Below are 18,150 nucleotides of genomic sequence, written 5' to 3'. Positions count from 1 at the left end.
GAAAATTTATTAGTGTATGTACTTGTGTGACGCTTTGAATAGCCTATAAGTCTGGTCAACGTAAGATATTTTAACATGTTAAAAATAATTTTAGGAGCTTGTAGATTAGCGGTAGAGCGAGAAATCTTGTATTTATTCAAACTAGTAGGTATTTTTAGAATTCAAAACCTATAAATTTTAACAGTTAACATACTTAACTCTTGCTTCTTGCCGTTTCTTTTACTTGTGTTTCTAATTTTTATCCTTATTTAATATGCATGTGATTAGTTGAAAAATCAATTTTGTAGATATTGAAGGCTGGTTCGAGGATAGAGATTAAATGGAAAAAGGAGGAAAGTCATCATCGGTATGTCTATCAATATTTTTACATACTCCAAATTAAAGAAACAAGATAATTTCTATATTTTTTTATTTTATATATATATATATATAATAGAAAGGACAGTTTCAAGTCCTTTTCAACATGTCAGTTTTTTGACATTAAATTAAAGCTCGGAGGTATTAAAGCCTTTTAAAAAAATTACAAGATAAACTTGCTTAAAAATATTGTAACTTTTGCATTGTTATTTGAACCTAAGTAAGAGCTCTTAAAAAGATTTTTTTTTTTCTATTTAATTACAAACTATGCACTGCCCATGGTGAATATGATGGGTCCCACTTTCTATTTGCCATAAATGTTATTAAAGTCTTGCAAAAGATTTTGCAAGATAAACTTGCTTCAAAAAGTTGTATTTCTTGCTTTGTGTTTTGTACCTTAGCAAGAGCTTTAAAAAAAGTCCAATCTTTTTTTACTTAATTACAAATCCTACACTGTCATTGAAGAATATGATGAACCTCACTTTTCTATTTGCCATAGGTATCATAAGACGTGGGCTTTGGTCCACTTCCGTTTTTTTCCCTCTTCCATTTGGCATAAATTTCATAGATATTTTCTCCGTTGCTATTTATTTATCAAATATATTTAACAAATCAAGAAACAACTCTTTTTCTCCTATTATACCTTTTATTTATTAATATTAAAAATTAATATAAAAAGTAGTGAGTAAATATGTTTAAAACTTTATCAATTAATAAGAGTAAAATAATAAATTCATTATACCAATCATTATTTTCTTAAGAGGTGTGTCAAGTCAAAATTTCACAAGTCAAAAGGGTCGGAGGGAGTACATACTTCATTCGTCTTTTACTTGTCCGTTATTTAAAAACGAAATTTTTTATTTTTATTGTCAATTTTCATATATTAAGAATAATTTTTTTTAAAAAAATATATTATTTTTTAGTATTAATTATTTAACCTATAAATTATTATTTTTAATGAATATATAACTTCAAATATGACAAGTAAAAATGAGCTGACATAACATATAATGAGAAGAGATGGTAGAAAGGATAAATAACGAGAAGAATCAATTATAGGAATCAAGGAAAATGTTATCCTCTTATTGGCGGAGAGTTTTTTCGAAAATCAATTCATATCCACTAATTATAATTAATAAAGTAAATGGTAAATGTTATCTTTAATTTGACTCTTATAATAATAAAATAATATTTTACTTTTTTATTTTAATAAATTAAGAAAATTAATTATTTTTGCCTGATTTTATCATTATAGTTAAGTAATTCTGTAAAATACTAATAGTCAAGTTAAACTCCTAGATAATTGATAGACTAAAATTAAATTAATTAGTAGAGTATGCACATTTTCTTTATTTTTATCCTAATTTTTATTTTAACGAAAATTTATTAATTTGACTCTTATAATAATAAAATAATATTTTACTTGTTTATTTTAATAAATTAAGAAAACTAATTTTTTTTCCTGATTTTATCATTATCGTTAAGTAATTCTATAAAATACTAATAGTCAAGTTAAACTCCTAGATAATTGAGAGTCTAAAATTAAATTAATTAGTAGAGTATGCACAGTTCTTTATTTTTATCCTAATTGTTATTTTAACAATGATGTATTAATAATAAATTTTAAAATATAATTAATAAAATTATTCCGTAATATGTTTTTGGTAAAAAAAACTAAAAATAAGAACCTTGATGACTATTGAAAGTGGGAGTTGAAGCTACCCAGTAACTTGACATGTGGAATTACTAAAGCCCACACACACACACACACACACACACATATATATATATATTAGATAATGTTGCCCGTGCTATGAACGGGCCCAATAATATAAATGGTATGTTTTGGGGCTAATAACTGAGTTTTTGAAGCGATTGTTTGCGTGGATAAAGGAATAAGTTTTTTTATCACAAACTTGTACTTTCTTTGACGCTATTTAAGGCATAATAAGATTACCCACATACAACCTTTTTGAAATATTTTATGTTGTCAATTATCATGATTTATAGTATTTTTACGAGAAATTCACTTCAAGAATCAGTGGAGTTTTTTGTATTTTTTTCAAAACATATTTTATATTGTCAATTATCATGATTTATAGTATTTTTACGCAATTTTTAAATATAAAAAAACAAAAAAAAAAATAAGACAAATAAATTAAAATGGACCCAATATATGTTATTTTTGTTGTCTCAATTTATGTGACACAAATGAAATTTGGAGAGTCATCCCAATTTTCATATTTTTTTTAAAAATATTTTAAGTTATTAATTATTGTGATTTATAATATTTTTATGTAACTTTCAAATAACGTACATTATTGGTCACTTTGTCCTAATTTATGTGATATGGATAAAATTACAAAATGAATCCTTTTAAAATGTCTTTCAGATATTTTAAGTTGGTAATTATTATCATTTATAATACCTTTTTGGTAATTTTAAAATAATATGTGTTATTTTTTCTGTCCCAATATATGTGAACCTGATAGAATTCTGAGAGTCAACGTATTTTATTATATTGCTTTTAAATATTTTAAATTGGTAATTATTGTAATTTTTAATGCTTTTTAAGTCATTTGTAAATGATATATGTTGCTTCCTTGATTGGAACTTTTCCATTTGTGACATATATATATATATATATATATAGATATTTGGTGCTCGTGCCAGCACGAGTCCAATAAATATTAATTTTTTTTGTTTTAATTTATGTGATATAAATGGAATTTGAAGATCAGTCGATTTTTTTATATGTTTTCTTAAAAATATTTTTGAAGTTATTAAATTGTTGTGATTTATAGTATTTTTTTTTAGTTTTGAATAATATAGGTTACTCATGTTTCAATTCACGTGAATAATCATAAATATTTTCAGTTGTTAATTTATTGTGAATTCTAGAAATTTTGACGTTATTTTCAAATAGTACATGTTTATTCTATTCCAATTAGTCAACCAAATTTCTTATATGATTTAAAAATATTTTTAATTGATAATTATTGTGATTTATAGCATCTTTTATGTAACTTTTAATAATATATAATTTGTTCAAATTCATATGACAATGATAAGATTTCAAGAGTCAATGCAATAAAAATTTACATTTTTTAAAAAGTTGTACCTCTAATATATTTTGTAGCTAAAATATACTCTCTCCGTCCACTTGTATTTGTCATGTTGCGCTTTTTGAAGGTCCATTTGACTAATTTTCAAAGTTAAATCAGATTGTATTAATTTGACATTTTAAACAAAAAATTTAAATATGCAAAATCTATACGAAAAGTACTATAAATTGTAATTTTTTGCCTATGAATATGATGAAAAAACACATTCTATTTTAAAATATTAGTTAAAATTCTTATAGTTTGACTCTAAAAAGGAAATCATAACAATTAAAAGTGCATAGAGAGAGTAATAAATAGGTAATTAAATTTCAAGAAGTTTAAAATAAAAGGTTGAAAAAAAGAATTGGATAGACAACATATATTGAAAATTGAAAACATATAAATAATAAATGGGGCCAAATGAGGTCAAACTTTTCGGCTAATTTATACGCAATTTTTAAATATAAAACACACACACAAAAAAAGACGAATAAATTAAAATGGACCCAATATATTTTATTTTTGTTGTCTCAATTATGTGACACAAATAAAAATTGGGAGAGTCATCAAAATTTTCATATTTTTATTAAAAATGTTTCAAGTTATTAATTATTGTGATTTATAATATTTTTATGTAAAAACTAGCTCAAAGGCTCTTGGAAATCAAGGTTTTCTTACTTGTTTAAATGTGAAAACATTTTAAACTCTTTGGGATTACATAGTCCCCATATACTTTTGAAGAGATGAACTTCAATCTTTACTCTTTACTTTACTCAACTTGAACTTTAAGTCTTAAAACAAAGTTAAAACATTTGGAAAGGACTTTGGAAAACTCTAAGAACTTTCCTTGACTTGACTCTTACTTCTCTTGACTTTGATCTTAACTTTCCTTGATTTGAATTATGGATTCAAGGCTCATGATCTCATGTTATGGATGATTTCATGTCATTTAAACGTATCTTAGAGTGTAGGAATTAACTAGGAAACATAGGTACATTTCAAGGGAACTAGTACGGAAAGGATGGGAAAAAAATAGAAGACTTAGTATCCCTGGCGCTTTGAGTGGCGCGGGGGGGGGGGGGGGGGGGAAGACCCAAAACTTCAGAGCTGAATTTGGGGCGCGCTGGCTGGCGTGGCGCCCCAGGGTCAAAACCTCAAAGGACTCTTTGGGGCGCACTGGCTGGCGCGACGCCCCACCCCTATTCCCCCCAGATTTTGATGGAATTCCTCCTTCGTTTTTCAACTCTAAACCCTCTAAATTCAATTGGGTCTTTTCCAAAACACTTAGATTCGATTACATAACCAAAATATGCAAGAATCTACCCAATACGACATCTAATTTCATAATTTTGGATCAACAACTCCTCAACAATTTCAACGAATCAAGAACTCAATAGAGCTTTTACAAAACCCATCAAGAACTCAATTTCTAAACATTCAAGAATATAAATTCGCTGAAATAAATCATGATTGGCATGCGGGTGAACTAACCCAACGCTATGTGATCTCACATACCTCGTAGGATTAAATCTTTGGCGAAATCCACGACCAAACTTGAACGTTCTTGACGAATCTTGGCTTTTCTCCTCCTTTCTCCTCTTTTCTCCAAGCCCTAGCGTGAACTTCAACTTTTCTAAACTGGTCTAATTCTGATTAGATCCCAAATAAACTCCTAAAAACGAATTAAAATAAATGGGTAAGGAAAAGACTAAAATACCCTTCCAAAATCCGGTTTAGACTTTCCTTAATTGAACATCCCAACTTCAAATGGGCATATCTCACTCATACGAACTTGGAATTGAGTAAACTCATCTTCGTTGGAAAGATTATTCCAAGATATTTCCTACGATATTTGGAAGGACACCTAACTCATCCTGAGCTAGGAGTTATGGTCGTTCGAAGTTGACCAAAAACCCATACTTAACATAACTTAACCAATTTTTCAGATTTTCATTCTTCCCTAAAATGACTATTTCCAATTCTAACTCTTTCTAGTTCTTTCAAAATAGCGAGATGTTACAATAATTTAGATAAATACTATGAGAGATGAATTAGATGAAGGATAATGTAGTGGTTGTAGAGATGAGGATGGGAAGTCCAAGGGATGAGGTAAAGTTGAGGTGTGTTACGTTAAATAGGAAAGAACAAAAAACTTATTATCCTTAAAAACACATTTTTCAAAGATTTACACCAACCAAATATGAAAATATCAACATTCTCTATTACGAATACACCCTTAAATGCATCAACTTTTTTTCCTCTAATTTCACATTTTAAAAAATTAAAAATAAAACGTTTAATAATATTGGGCTCGTGCTAACATGGATCACAACTACTACTTAACTATAACTGTGGATAACCACACAAGTGGTTGTCAACATGCCTGCTTCACTACACTTACATATACATTTGTCTACTTTTTCTCTCTGCTTTAATTTGTTTGTCTTATTTTTTTATTTTTTTTATATATTTTAAAATTGCGTAAAAAATACTATAAATTCTGATAATTGACAACTTAAAATATTTTTAAAAAAACACATAAAAAATTCAATTACTTATAAAAAATTTGATTAATTCATAATTAATCTATCTGTATCACATAAAATGGGACAAAAGAAGTAACATATATTATTTAATTTGAAAAACTACGTAAAAAGTATTGTAAATCTAAATAATTAACAACATATTGACTCTTAAAACGCTATTTGTGCTACATATATTGGGACAAGGAAAGTAACATACATTATTTCAAAATTACATAAAAAGTATTATAAATTATAATAAATAACAATTTAAAATATTTAAAAATCATATTAAAATTCAATTCTCTCTAAACTTTATCTATGTCACATGAAGTGAGACAAAAAAATAATAGATATTGGGCCCGTGCTAGCACGGGCACTTGTGTCTAGTTAGTTGTAGAAGAACTTCCTTATTGTTATTGCTGGAATGGAAATAAATATACACGATAGTCTTAGCAATTTCCTAACTCCAAAAAATGGGGAGATAATGTACAAATGAGTAGTATTTAAGTTGGTTATTTTTCTAGCAATTATTAGTTTATAACAATACTGTTAGTTTTTAAGTCTTGAGCCAAAATTTTCAGCTGAGCCTCGAGTGAAATTTCTGATGTATATGTTTTTGATTTAACAGCTACTATTTGAGGAACAAAGAAGAAGAATCAGGAATTTTATTGATTGTTTGCTGAATGGCTTAAAACAAATAAAGAATGAAGAAGAAGAATTCATCGCTTCAAAAAGGGAAGAGTTTGAAAGGCTAATAATGGATGTGAGATTCCTAAGAACATTTGTCCTGTTTGGGAATACGAATTTCGATGACTTCTATGAGAGGATGTCCATGAAGATGTACGGGGTCAATGAACTGACTCGGCTACTTTTCTATAAAGATAAATTAATCCTAGCGAAATACAACATGGAATGTCTTGCCCCTCTGCTTCGGGAAGAGATGGAAAGTTATTTGAGTTTGGAGAATGATTATGTAGCCACGGCAACAGAGATGAAAATAATGTTTGAATACCTCATCAGAAACCTCCATGATCTACCAACGTACTCTTCTTATTTGCTTCTCCCTCAGATGACTGAATACAACATTCTTCAGAAAGTATGCAAACATCTGACAGATTTCTATCCTATCCTTCAGCCAACAAAACAAGTAGTACTGAATATCTCTATCCTTGGTTCCAATTGACTGTTGATAGAGTAACAAAATTATGTTTTGATCTTTGGGCTGGACAGTATAAAAGATATAATGACATCTCTCAATGCTCTTCCGTGATCACTTCTGGACTCATCGACATAATCCCTCTTGAGCTGGAGGTTCTATACATTTGTACTTTTAAGCTCATGAAAGAATCAAGGTCAACTCATGAACTACAAGTCTTTGTTAAGCAAATCCTAAAAGCATCTCCGAGGATTCTTCAAAATTATCTGATTCCATGGCCGGTGTAGTAACTGTCAATTATGCTCCAACTCAAAGCATTAATCTCATGATGGAGTTCCTATTGATCTTTCTAACCGATATACCAAAGAGATTTATCCATTCTGGCAAATTGAACGATATGTTGGCACATATCAGAGTACTTACAAGGAAGATATCTATTCTGGTGAGCAAGCTGTTGGAGGAGAGCTCAGAGAATAATATCGACAAAGCGGATTTTTCAGCTCCAGACTTTTTGCAAGAAATTGAACGAATGAAGGGAGATATCAGACAGATTTTCTTGAAAGCCCCAGAGTCATCTCAACTTCGCTTTCCTATGGATGATGGTTTCTTCTTCATGAATATTCTACTCAGACATTTAAATGATTTACTCATTTCCAATGCTTATTCAGTTTCTCTGATAAAGAACGAAATAGGGATGGTGAAAGAATACCTTGAATTCCTAAGATCATCTTTCGGGAAAGTCAGGCAAACATTGGATGACACTAGTGGAGTAGTTAAAGATTGTTGGGTGCGTGCTTTAGATGTGGCATATGAGGCAGAACATGTCATTAGTTGCATTCTTGTCAGAGATAAAGCTCTCTCGCATCTCATCTTCTCACTTCCGGTGTCACTGATAAGATAAAGCTTATCGTCGCACAAGTCACCAGTTTACAGCTGGAGGATAAGAATGGGGATCACCCCCTTGATGCAAAGTCTTTCGTCGAGCCAATTGAGTCAACCTCATCATTTTTTGTTGAGGTAACAGTAGGTCATGAGAAAGAAGAATCCCAGATCATTGACCAGCTCCTTGATGAACATGAATCTGAGCTTGATGTCATTTCGATTGTCGGAATGCCAGGACTCGGTAAAACTACTCTGGCCAACAAAGTGTATAACAATACATTAGTTGCTAGTCATTTCAAGATGTGCTTGGTGCACTGTTTCCCAAAAGTATAACAAGTCAAAGGTGTTGTGGGAGATTCTTCAGCAAGTTACTGGCACGGAAGAAAAAGGAAGTGAGGATGACCTTGCTGAAAATCTACGAAGAGCACTACTCGATAAAAGGTACCTCATCATCTTGGATGATGTGTGGGATATTGCAACAGGGGAGATGTTAATATCATGTTTTCCAAAGTTTAATAGAATAGAATTATTTTAACTAGCCGAATTAGTAAGGTAGGTTCGCAAGTTAAATGTCGTACTGATCCTCTCGACCTCCAAGTTTTAACACCTGAAAAAAGTTGGGAACTATTCGAAAAAAGGGTATTTGTAGAAGGAAGCTGCCCTGCTGAACTGTCAGATATTGGACACCAAATAGTTAAGAAATGTAAAGGACTTCCCTTGGCTATTGTTTTGATTGCTGGAGTAATTGTTAGAGGAAAGAAAAAGGAAAATGATTTGTGGCTTAAGATTCAAGATAATCTGGATTCCTTTATTTCTGCCAACATCAATTTGCAGATGATGAAGGTTATGCAATTAAGTTATGACCATTTACCATACCACCTGAAGCTGTTGTTACTTTACTTCGCAAGATCTCGAAAGAACAAACGAACTCCAGTTTCTAAGTTAAAGCAGTTGTGGATGGCCGAAGGGTTGGTGGATCATGATATCCCATCCAAGAGTAGTTTAGAGGAAGTAACTCAAAGTTACTTGGATGCTTTAATTTCCAGTAGCCTGATAATGGTTGATCATATCCTCTGCAAGAAGAGTATGCCTTTTTCTGTTAGGATCAAGGTTTGCTATGTGCATGATGTTGTGCACGATTTTTGTTCAGAAAAAGCCAAAAAGGCAAAGTTTTTCAAGTTAATGAATTCAGGTGCTCGATTTCATGCTTCGGATTTCCTACACCATCGTCTAACCATTCATTCTGACGACGGTCAACTCCACAAAAGATGTACGTTATTCAATTATAATAAGTGTTCAGCTGGTAGTAAGCATCTCATATCTTTGAAAGTTAGCGGTTCGCATCTCAACTCCAGGTATATCTGTCATACAAGATCCTTTGGACTTGCTAGAGTGTTGCAACTGGATAGGGTTATGCTGGAAGACTCTTTAATGGAAGAAATAGGGTCCCTATTTCATTTGAGGTTCTTAAGGATTCGGACTCTTGATGTAAAAGCTATGCCATTGTCGTGGTTGAACCTCCAGAATCTGGAAACTCTGATCATCAAAACGAGAGTTTCCATCATTGTTTTACTGCCCAGAATATTCAAACTGTCCAAGCTGAAACATGTGAAAATTGACTTTTGTTCTTTCTTTGAAATGGAAGAGGAAGAGGAAGAGGAAATGGATGCAGACAATATTATGCATCAACCAAAGTTAGAGCACTTGACAACTTTATCCAAAGTTGTTATGTCAGATCATGAAGCCACGAGTGATGTTCTGGAGAAGTTCCCAAATCTTCAGCACCTTCAGTGCCACATCAAGGAACCTATAGATCCTCCTACACACGGCGATTGGTTTCCGAAGCTTGATGTCCTTAATAAACTTGAATCACTCATTGCAATGTACGAAGATGTCAGAAGCTATGAATATCCCGAGTTAACAGACAAAATCCGACAACCCAATGAATATTACTTCCCTAACAACTTGAAAGAGTTACGGTTGCATAGCTTTCCCCTGCTGAGACCTGATTTGTTGTCAGCAATCGCGGCATTGCCTGAGCTTGAAATTCTAGAGTTTATGGACTGTAAATTCGTGGAGGATGAGTGGGACGCAAGTGAGGACATCTATCAAAGTCTTAAGACTCTGTCTTTGCTAATGGTCAACCTTTCAGAATGGCAAGTTGATACGGAAACTTTTCCCAAACTTGAGGAATTAGTACTAAAACATTGTGACCATCTTTGGGAGATCCCTTGTGCATTTATGGATATACACACTTTAAAGTCCATTCATTTAACTAATATTAATCCTGAGCTTGAAGATTCAGCCATTAAGATTAAGAATGAAATAGCAGCTTACACAGGAGAGGACAGACTTCAAGTCCATATATCAGATGTGTATGAAGAAGAGGAGGATGAAACATAGGTAATTAATTTCTTACATCTTTACCCCTACATACATATATATACTTCATTTAATTAAAATCATATACTTATATAATTTGCAGAATGCCCAAAAGACACAAGGATAGAACAACAATGAAGAAAGAAACAACGCATTTGCATTTGCAGTCTCAGTTCATCTGATTACTAGTTCCAATAAATTACAAACTTGTTACTACTACTAGTTTTTTTTCCCGTGGTTCTGGAGATATTTTAAATTACTTTTTTGAGTGTTTCCTTTCATGTTTTGTTATTGGAAGGTTTTAATACCAAATTTTATGTTCCAACTAGCCTGAATCTGATGAAGAGCAGTGACCAAATGTATTCTCCAAACCTCATTTTTCTTAAGAAAATAGTAGTTTCTCAAATTGAAACGAAGACATTATACATAAATTTATGAATCAAAATCAACTAGATACATAAAAAATCTAAACCTTGGGTAGAGAAGGGTGTTGAAACGAAGGCATTATATATTAAATTATGAGTCAAAATCAAGTAGATACATTGAAAATATGAAGCTTGGGTAGAAAAGAGTTTTTAGTAACATATTCTACTTCCTCCTTTTTTTTTAAGAATCTTTCTCAATGGGTAATTTAGAACTTGCAATGCATCTTTCATCGATTTTGAATCACAAACACAAGGGACGAGATCTTCCGTTTGTGAAACTAATTGGGTAAGACCAATAATAAACGTTGGATCAGAACCCATATGTAACTTTCCATCGCCATATGACAAGCAACCGATTCATCTCTTCTCTTCCGTTCCTTTTGCTTCATGTTGTTCGATAATGCTTTTTCTGAAGATCGCCTGTACATATCTGTCATCCATATATATAAGAAATTTATAGATGAAAAAGCTAAAAAGAATTTAAAAATAAAAAATTGATGAAATGGAATGAAAAAAAAATGGATGAAGAAGAAGATTGGTGAACTGGAAAAGAAAAAAGAAAAGATTTGAAATATGAAGGGTTGAGTAGATGCTACGACACTTGGTCATTTACTCTAGCAGATGCATTCTGCCCACGCCATGAATTGATTGTACTCCTACCAATGTCAATGAGCACCCTGATCGTTGCTTGGCGTGGGATAACATTATAAGTTGGTGAAATGGCAAGTGGTTGTCGAGATTCTACCACCTTGAGGACTAAAATGTTCCAAGTAGTATAAGAAGGCTGAAGATGATAGATAGTGCCACAAATATAGGCCTTGCCATGGGAGAATGAATCGTCACTAGTGACTTTTGCTTGCTTTTTGTACTACTTTGGCTTGTTCTAATGAACTACCTGTGCTTGATTTTGTGCATGAATTTTATTTTTTCTTAATTGTGGATGCAGCTATTGTTGAACTTGCTTTTCTGTTGATAGATTTTCTCCTGTATTAGTTTCCTTCTCGTCTCGTGCTTAAATATCTACTCCAGAACTCCAAAAGAGTATTGATAAATTAGTAGAATATGCTATCAAAGTTGGTCCCGAGTTTGAATCAATGATTCGCGAAAAACAACAAGGTAATCCAGCATACAATTTCCTCTTTGGCGGTGAAGGCCATTACTACTACCGCTATAATCTTAATTGGATGGCTACACGCCCACCAGGTGGACCATTTAATGCTCCTTTTCCATCCTCTTCTTTGCCTATGATGCATCCATCAAATTCTATGATGAGTCCATAACCCTTGAATGCCTCTTATAGTAGCTCCAATGCTGTTGGTTCTGCTGCAATGATGGGTTCACGTCATTTACATCAACCTCCTTTCCCACCATTCTATGAACAACAGCCCTCTCTGCATTTTGGCCGAGCTGATTATGATCACTCACACAAGTCTTTCAAAGGTCTATCAAGGCCTCTTCCGTCAGATATTGAAATGGAGTTGACTAATGTACTAAACAGTCTTAATGGTACCAAAGAGTCAAGTAAAGGTGCAAAGAATTGGTTCAGGCTGAGGCACTTAGAGACGGAATATTTTCCCTAGATGATTCTGAGGGACAGCTGCATATAGTCTATCTTGCCAATGACATCCTATTTGAGAGGTAATATATCATTTAGTTACCTAATAATTTACTGCACAAGTAAATACATGTGCCAAAATGAATTCTCTATCTTGCCCGAAGTTTGAACTGGACTTGAATTCTTCCTTTACTTTTGGAAAAAAAATCTTAACTTCCATCAGTTATGCCTTTCTTTGAAAAGGGATAAAAATATCTTCATCATTTTGTGGAAAAAGATGTATGTCATTTGGTGCATCTTACTGATTTCTAATACCAGACAAGCAGACAATACTAACTGCATGCCCTTATAATCATAAACACTTAGGGTGTGTTTGGTATGAAGGAAAATGTTTTCCTGGAAAACAAGTTGATTTTTGACTTATTTTCTCATGTTTGGTTGGTAAGTAGAAAATATTTTCCGAAAAAGATTTTTAGTGTTTGATTTATGAATGAAAAATATTTTTGAGAAATATCTTTTATTTTAACTAGAGTAGAAAAATAATTTTTGAAATTGAAAATATTTTTTAAAAACAAACTTAAATTTTTTTTGGGGGGTGGGGTCTGGTAGGGGGATGGGTGGGGGGTCGAGGGTTGGGGTGAAAAAATAAATTTTTGAAGTTGAAAGTATTTTTTTAAAAACGAACTTAAATTTTTTTTTTGGGGGTGGAGGGGGGTGCTCGTAGGGGGTGGGTGGGGTGTCGGGGGGTGGGTAGGGGTGAAAAAAATTAAATTTTGAAATTGAAAATATTTTTTAAAAACAAACTTAATTTTTTTTTTTGGGGTGGGGGGTGGGAGAGCGGGCTGGTAGGGTGGGCGGGTGCGAGGGGGGCTGGGTAGGAGGTGGGTGGGTGGGGTCAAGGGTAGGGTGAAAAAATAAAATTTTGAAGTTGAAAATATTTTTTAAAAACAAACTTAAAATTTTTTTGGGGGGTTGGGTAGGAGGGGGGGCGAGGGTAGTAGGTGTGGGTAAAAAAATAAAAAATTAAAATTAGAAATATCTTTTAAAAGCAATTTTTAATATTTTTTTGGGAGGGGTAGGGGTGAATGTGGGGTAAAAAAATTGAATTTAAAAACAAGCTTTAAAATTATTATTTTTAGGGGGTGGTTTGAGGATAGAGACAAAAAAGTAGTTGTAATTTGAAGTTGGAAGAAAGGTTTGAAAAATATTTTCCTTAAGTTCAGAGGAAAGTCATTTTCCTTAAATTTGAGGAAAATGAGTTGATTTGAAAAACATTTAACCCAACCAAACATGAGAAAATTGGAAAACATTTTTCGAAAAATGTTTTCCTACATACCAAACACACCCTTAAAGAAAGTTGAATACCTGAAACACTAGGCGTCAGTAATTGGGACAGCTTGATATCATAGATCTTACTCAACTAGTGCTTGTAGCATATATAGTGATATGTACAGATATCTATGTTCCCTCTCCACCCCAAGTCCCACAGTTTTTTGATTAGATGATACTATTTAATGTGAATATGAATTATACAAACTGGTGTGATTTATCCATTATCACAAGCTGATGCCAGCTTTGAACTAGACGAGGAAAACGGATGTATTCCTAAAAATGAAAAGAGATGATGTAGAACTTGGAATACTACTAGTTTATGTCAACATAGAATGTAATTCTAGATACCTAGCCATGGTGCTTATTTTTATCATACACTGATTTCTGATGGATCTCCATAGTCCTACACCATAAGGACTCTTGAGTTCCTTAGTAATCCAGAGGTTCTTTCCAAAAACCTTGTTCCACAGAAGCAACTCTCAAATGCCACTTCAAAAGGAGACTCTGATTCCGAACTTTCAAATTCTTTATATCCATTTCTCCCTTTCTTTTTTGTTGTTGATCACTACATGTCTACATCCCATTTCACCAAGTGGTATTTCTTTCCTCCCTCTCCTTCCTTCTGATGGAGTCTAACTTTTTGGATACACTCCCTGGCACGGGGAATAGAGACATCATGTATGTTGGCATAGCATCAAGCACACTATTAAATATTAATTAGTGTCAACCTTCCACCCAAAGATGAGTATTGGCTCTTCCTGTTCATCAACTTCTTTTCACACTTTTCCACCACTGCATTCCATATGTTTTTTGACTTTTTCTTTGCTCCTAAAGGCATCAATATGAAGCAATGTACTTTTATAGAGTGGTGAAGATAGGAGAAGCGAGATTTTAAGTTAGAGAAACAATCATCCTATATTAAATTAAAGTTGAAATACAGGGTTTAAGCCTTGAAACTCGGGTTATCATAGGTTGGACACTAGCCTCACTTAGGCGGCACTTAGTGCAGCACTAAGACACTAAGGCGTGCATATATCACCCATGGATATCTTGACGATGACAGTGCTGAAAAAATAAATTTAGTTGGCGAAGTAATCTGTTAATTTGAAAAAAAGACCAATAATGTAGGAAAGGAGACATTCGGCATGAGTAAATTAGTCAATCTACCAAAATTAGAAACTCAAAAGCATATGAATCAACACTTCTGATGTGGTTTTTCTACTAGATTTACATGAAAATTTTACATAGCTCACTTAGTTTTAAAAAATATTAATTTCCTTTTTCATTATAACCGCTGCTGGTATAAACAGTTAGGTATCTCTTGCATTACACGCACATATATACATTTTATTTTCTTTCTTACACTAAAATGTGTGCTTTGATTACCTTTTGTTCTGAAAGACTTACCATACAATGGCGCTCTTTTACCCTTTTTTCCCCTTTGATAACACTGGTTATATGTCTTATGGTTTTATTGAACAATTAATAGAGTTTCAAACTTCTACTTTTACCTCTTTCTTTATTCTCATACTTCATAGTAGAACCAATCGTTATTAACAATCAGTATGTGACGTTTCGGTTTCAGTTAATACCATAGATTTGGAAACCAAACCAGTATTTCAACTTTTTCAAATAAAATCTGAAATCAACCTATACTGAATTAAATCGGAATTGTAGATGCAGTATGATTTGGATTGGTTAGTTAGTGGTTTCTAAAATTTTGCTCTGTGCTACGTGCTGGTGCTTTCTGGTATTCACATGACGGCTCTACTCAACCTTTGGTTGTGCATTAGCTGTATGAGGTTTGTGGGCGCTTATCGACATGCATGAGTTGTATGCACTCCTGACTTTTCCCCAATGAGCGCATCGAATGAATTGAGTAACAGCAATTTGGTCGGCTTACGTAAAAAATGTATATATTAGTTCTCTTTAATTATAATACAGTAGACCTTCCCCACACACATATATATATAAAGAGAGAGTTATAGTTACTCATTTTAGTTTTGAGTCTTATTGTTACTCATTTTAGTTTTTGGTATCTGCAGCTTTTAACGACGAATCAATTCTCATGAGCTTGACAATGAGGCACTTGCTTTTAAGCCCGTTTTGGGTCCCATGCTTGCGAGGATATACAATAATCCTCAAAACAAGGAAGAAAATCAGTCTCGACTGCAGAAAATTTTACAGTTTTGGGGCTCCAAGGAAGTGTATGATCAGGATACTATTTGTGCACTTGAAAATGAGATGATGAGTGGACAACCTACAAATTTTGCTGGTCCTCGGAGGGAACTACTGGCTGCAGATCCTTCTGCTGGTGCAGGTAGTTGCTGCTAATTTAGCTGTAATAAAGAGTACCATTAAAAGAATGTATCGCAATTTTTACTTCTGTATCCTTTTTTTTCAAGGATTGTCACACCAAGTAGCAAACCAGAGTGTTTTACAGTGGATGAGCAGGTGCCTCCTTTACCTAATTTAGCCAATCAAGATAAAGTTGTTCCTCCAATACCATCTGCAGATCAATTTCATATTCCAGGGTCGATGCCTGTGCTGTCCTCTGTTCCAAATTTTTTAGGGAGATCGGAGAGGTTAATCCATCAGAAGGTCCTGTTAAACCATCTGATTCAGCCAATGATTATGATGACTATGAGAGAGAACTTCCTGTTCGCAATTGAGGGGCTTGCATCCATCCACCTTCAAACCTCCAAGTTGACCCTGAAATTGGAAATACTCTGATGGAGGTGTTGAGCAGAAGCCTGGATTGAATAGCTCAGGACGGTTAGGACTTGGAACCACAGATAATCCAGATGAGTCAAGTCAATACGATGATGTCTACACTTCTTACAGAAAAGAAAGAAGCACAAATTACCATTCATCAATGAGTGCAAGAACTGTGAGGTAAATTAATCATCATTTTGACCAGTCTATAGACAGCTCATAGCGTTTGAGACAAATATTTTTGTCTCTTTTTGCTGCTGTTGAGTGGACTAACAGTTTTCGTCTCTGTAACTTTTAAGTTGATGTGGATATTGTAAGACATGTTTTTTTCCTACATGCTACAGAATGAATTAAATCTTGCCGTGATCTTCCAATGAATAAATAACTAGTTTGATCCTCAACAAAAAAAAAAAACTACGTTGTAATGGACTCCCTCTAGCATACACTAGTAGGGAGAATACCAACACAAAAGCTGGACAGATGAACTTTGAGACTTCAAGTTTTCAACATCTTATGTTGCATCACTTATATGGGAAGTGGTGAAACTATTATTATGTGCTGTAGGAAGTGATGGCTATACTTTCGTCCACGCCAAATTGATACAGAGATCATTTACTTGAAAACTAAGTCCTAGATGTGCATTGCATATTTACTATTTTGAAGTTTGTGGGTTTGGAGGTCAAAGACAATATAGCCTATTTGAAGCATCATAGTTTCTAGCATTGCAGTGGCTGGGGATGTCGACTTTGTTCCTTCTATGTGCTTTTAGAATTTAGCTTTAGTCATATTATTCCTTCTCTGAAGGGGAGCCTTGGAGCAACAGTAAAGTTGTCTCTGTATATCCTTCAGGTGACGGGTTCGAGCCATGGAATCTACCATTGATACTTGTGTCTGAGAAGACTGATACATTCCTCTCCTTTGGGTTGCGACCCTTCACCGTATCCTGCAGGAACACAAAATGCTTTGTGCACCAGACTATCCATTTTACTTGTTCTTTCTTTTCTTTTATTGGTAACCATGGTTGTGATGGTAGAAAGACTGAGAATGGCCTCATTGAGAGGACATATAACTATACTGGAACTTTTAATTCAGCTCTTGGCTATGCTGAAGGAATGAATGAAAAACAATTGTATCATTGAATGTTTAACCAAATCTTGTCCATAACATGAGTTGTGTGCTCACAAGGCATTTGAACAGCATAATGCATCAACCATCATTTACTCTTGTCTCCTCTCCCTCTTTAACTCTCTGTTAATCTGTGTTCATTGCAAGTTAGAATTGTGGTCTTAGAAAACTCCTATCCATCTACATTTCGGTCTCTCTCTCTCTCCCACTCCCCTCTTTTTCCTTTGAAGAATTCACTTCTTTTCGTCTCTGTTGGGATGTGTGTTAGTACTTTTTATCAACAGATGGTGAAGGTTGGTGCCAAGTTTAAGGGACTGTAATTTGCCCTTTTTATTTACTGATTGATACCAAATACACGTTTTTTTTTCTTTTTTAAAGGGATAAAAGATGCATAATAAGAATTGAACTCATACATTCTATAAGCCCCAATCTACATGTTTTCTTGGAAAACAATTGAGTTTCTTACCTGATTAATAGTGTGATAAAGCAAAGAAACATTATTCCAAAAGCAATTTTATGTAATCTAGCAAAACAATATGAGTGTGACAAAACGGTCAAAGACTAAAAGGAGAGGGAATGGATGAACATGAAA

General features: G+C 33.3%; 2 pseudogenes; both read left to right on the top strand.

Annotated features, from left to right (window-relative positions):
• Positions 1–319: 319 nt before the first annotated feature.
• Positions 320–10,427, top strand: LOC125809420 (putative late blight resistance protein homolog R1A-3; annotated as a pseudogene).
• Positions 10,428–11,028: 601 nt separating this feature from the next.
• On the top strand, positions 11,029–17,572 carry LOC125809419 (uncharacterized; annotated as a pseudogene).
• Positions 17,573–18,150: the final 578 nt, after the last annotated feature.

Source organism: Solanum verrucosum, unplaced genomic scaffold (genome assembly GCF_900185275.1).
Source record: "Solanum verrucosum unplaced genomic scaffold, falcon-dt-bn FXZP01000062.1, whole genome shotgun sequence".
Taxonomy (NCBI): domain Eukaryota; kingdom Viridiplantae; phylum Streptophyta; class Magnoliopsida; order Solanales; family Solanaceae; genus Solanum; species Solanum verrucosum.
The sequence above is the reverse complement of the archived record's forward strand: the minus strand, read 5'-3'. Positions and strand labels throughout refer to the sequence as shown.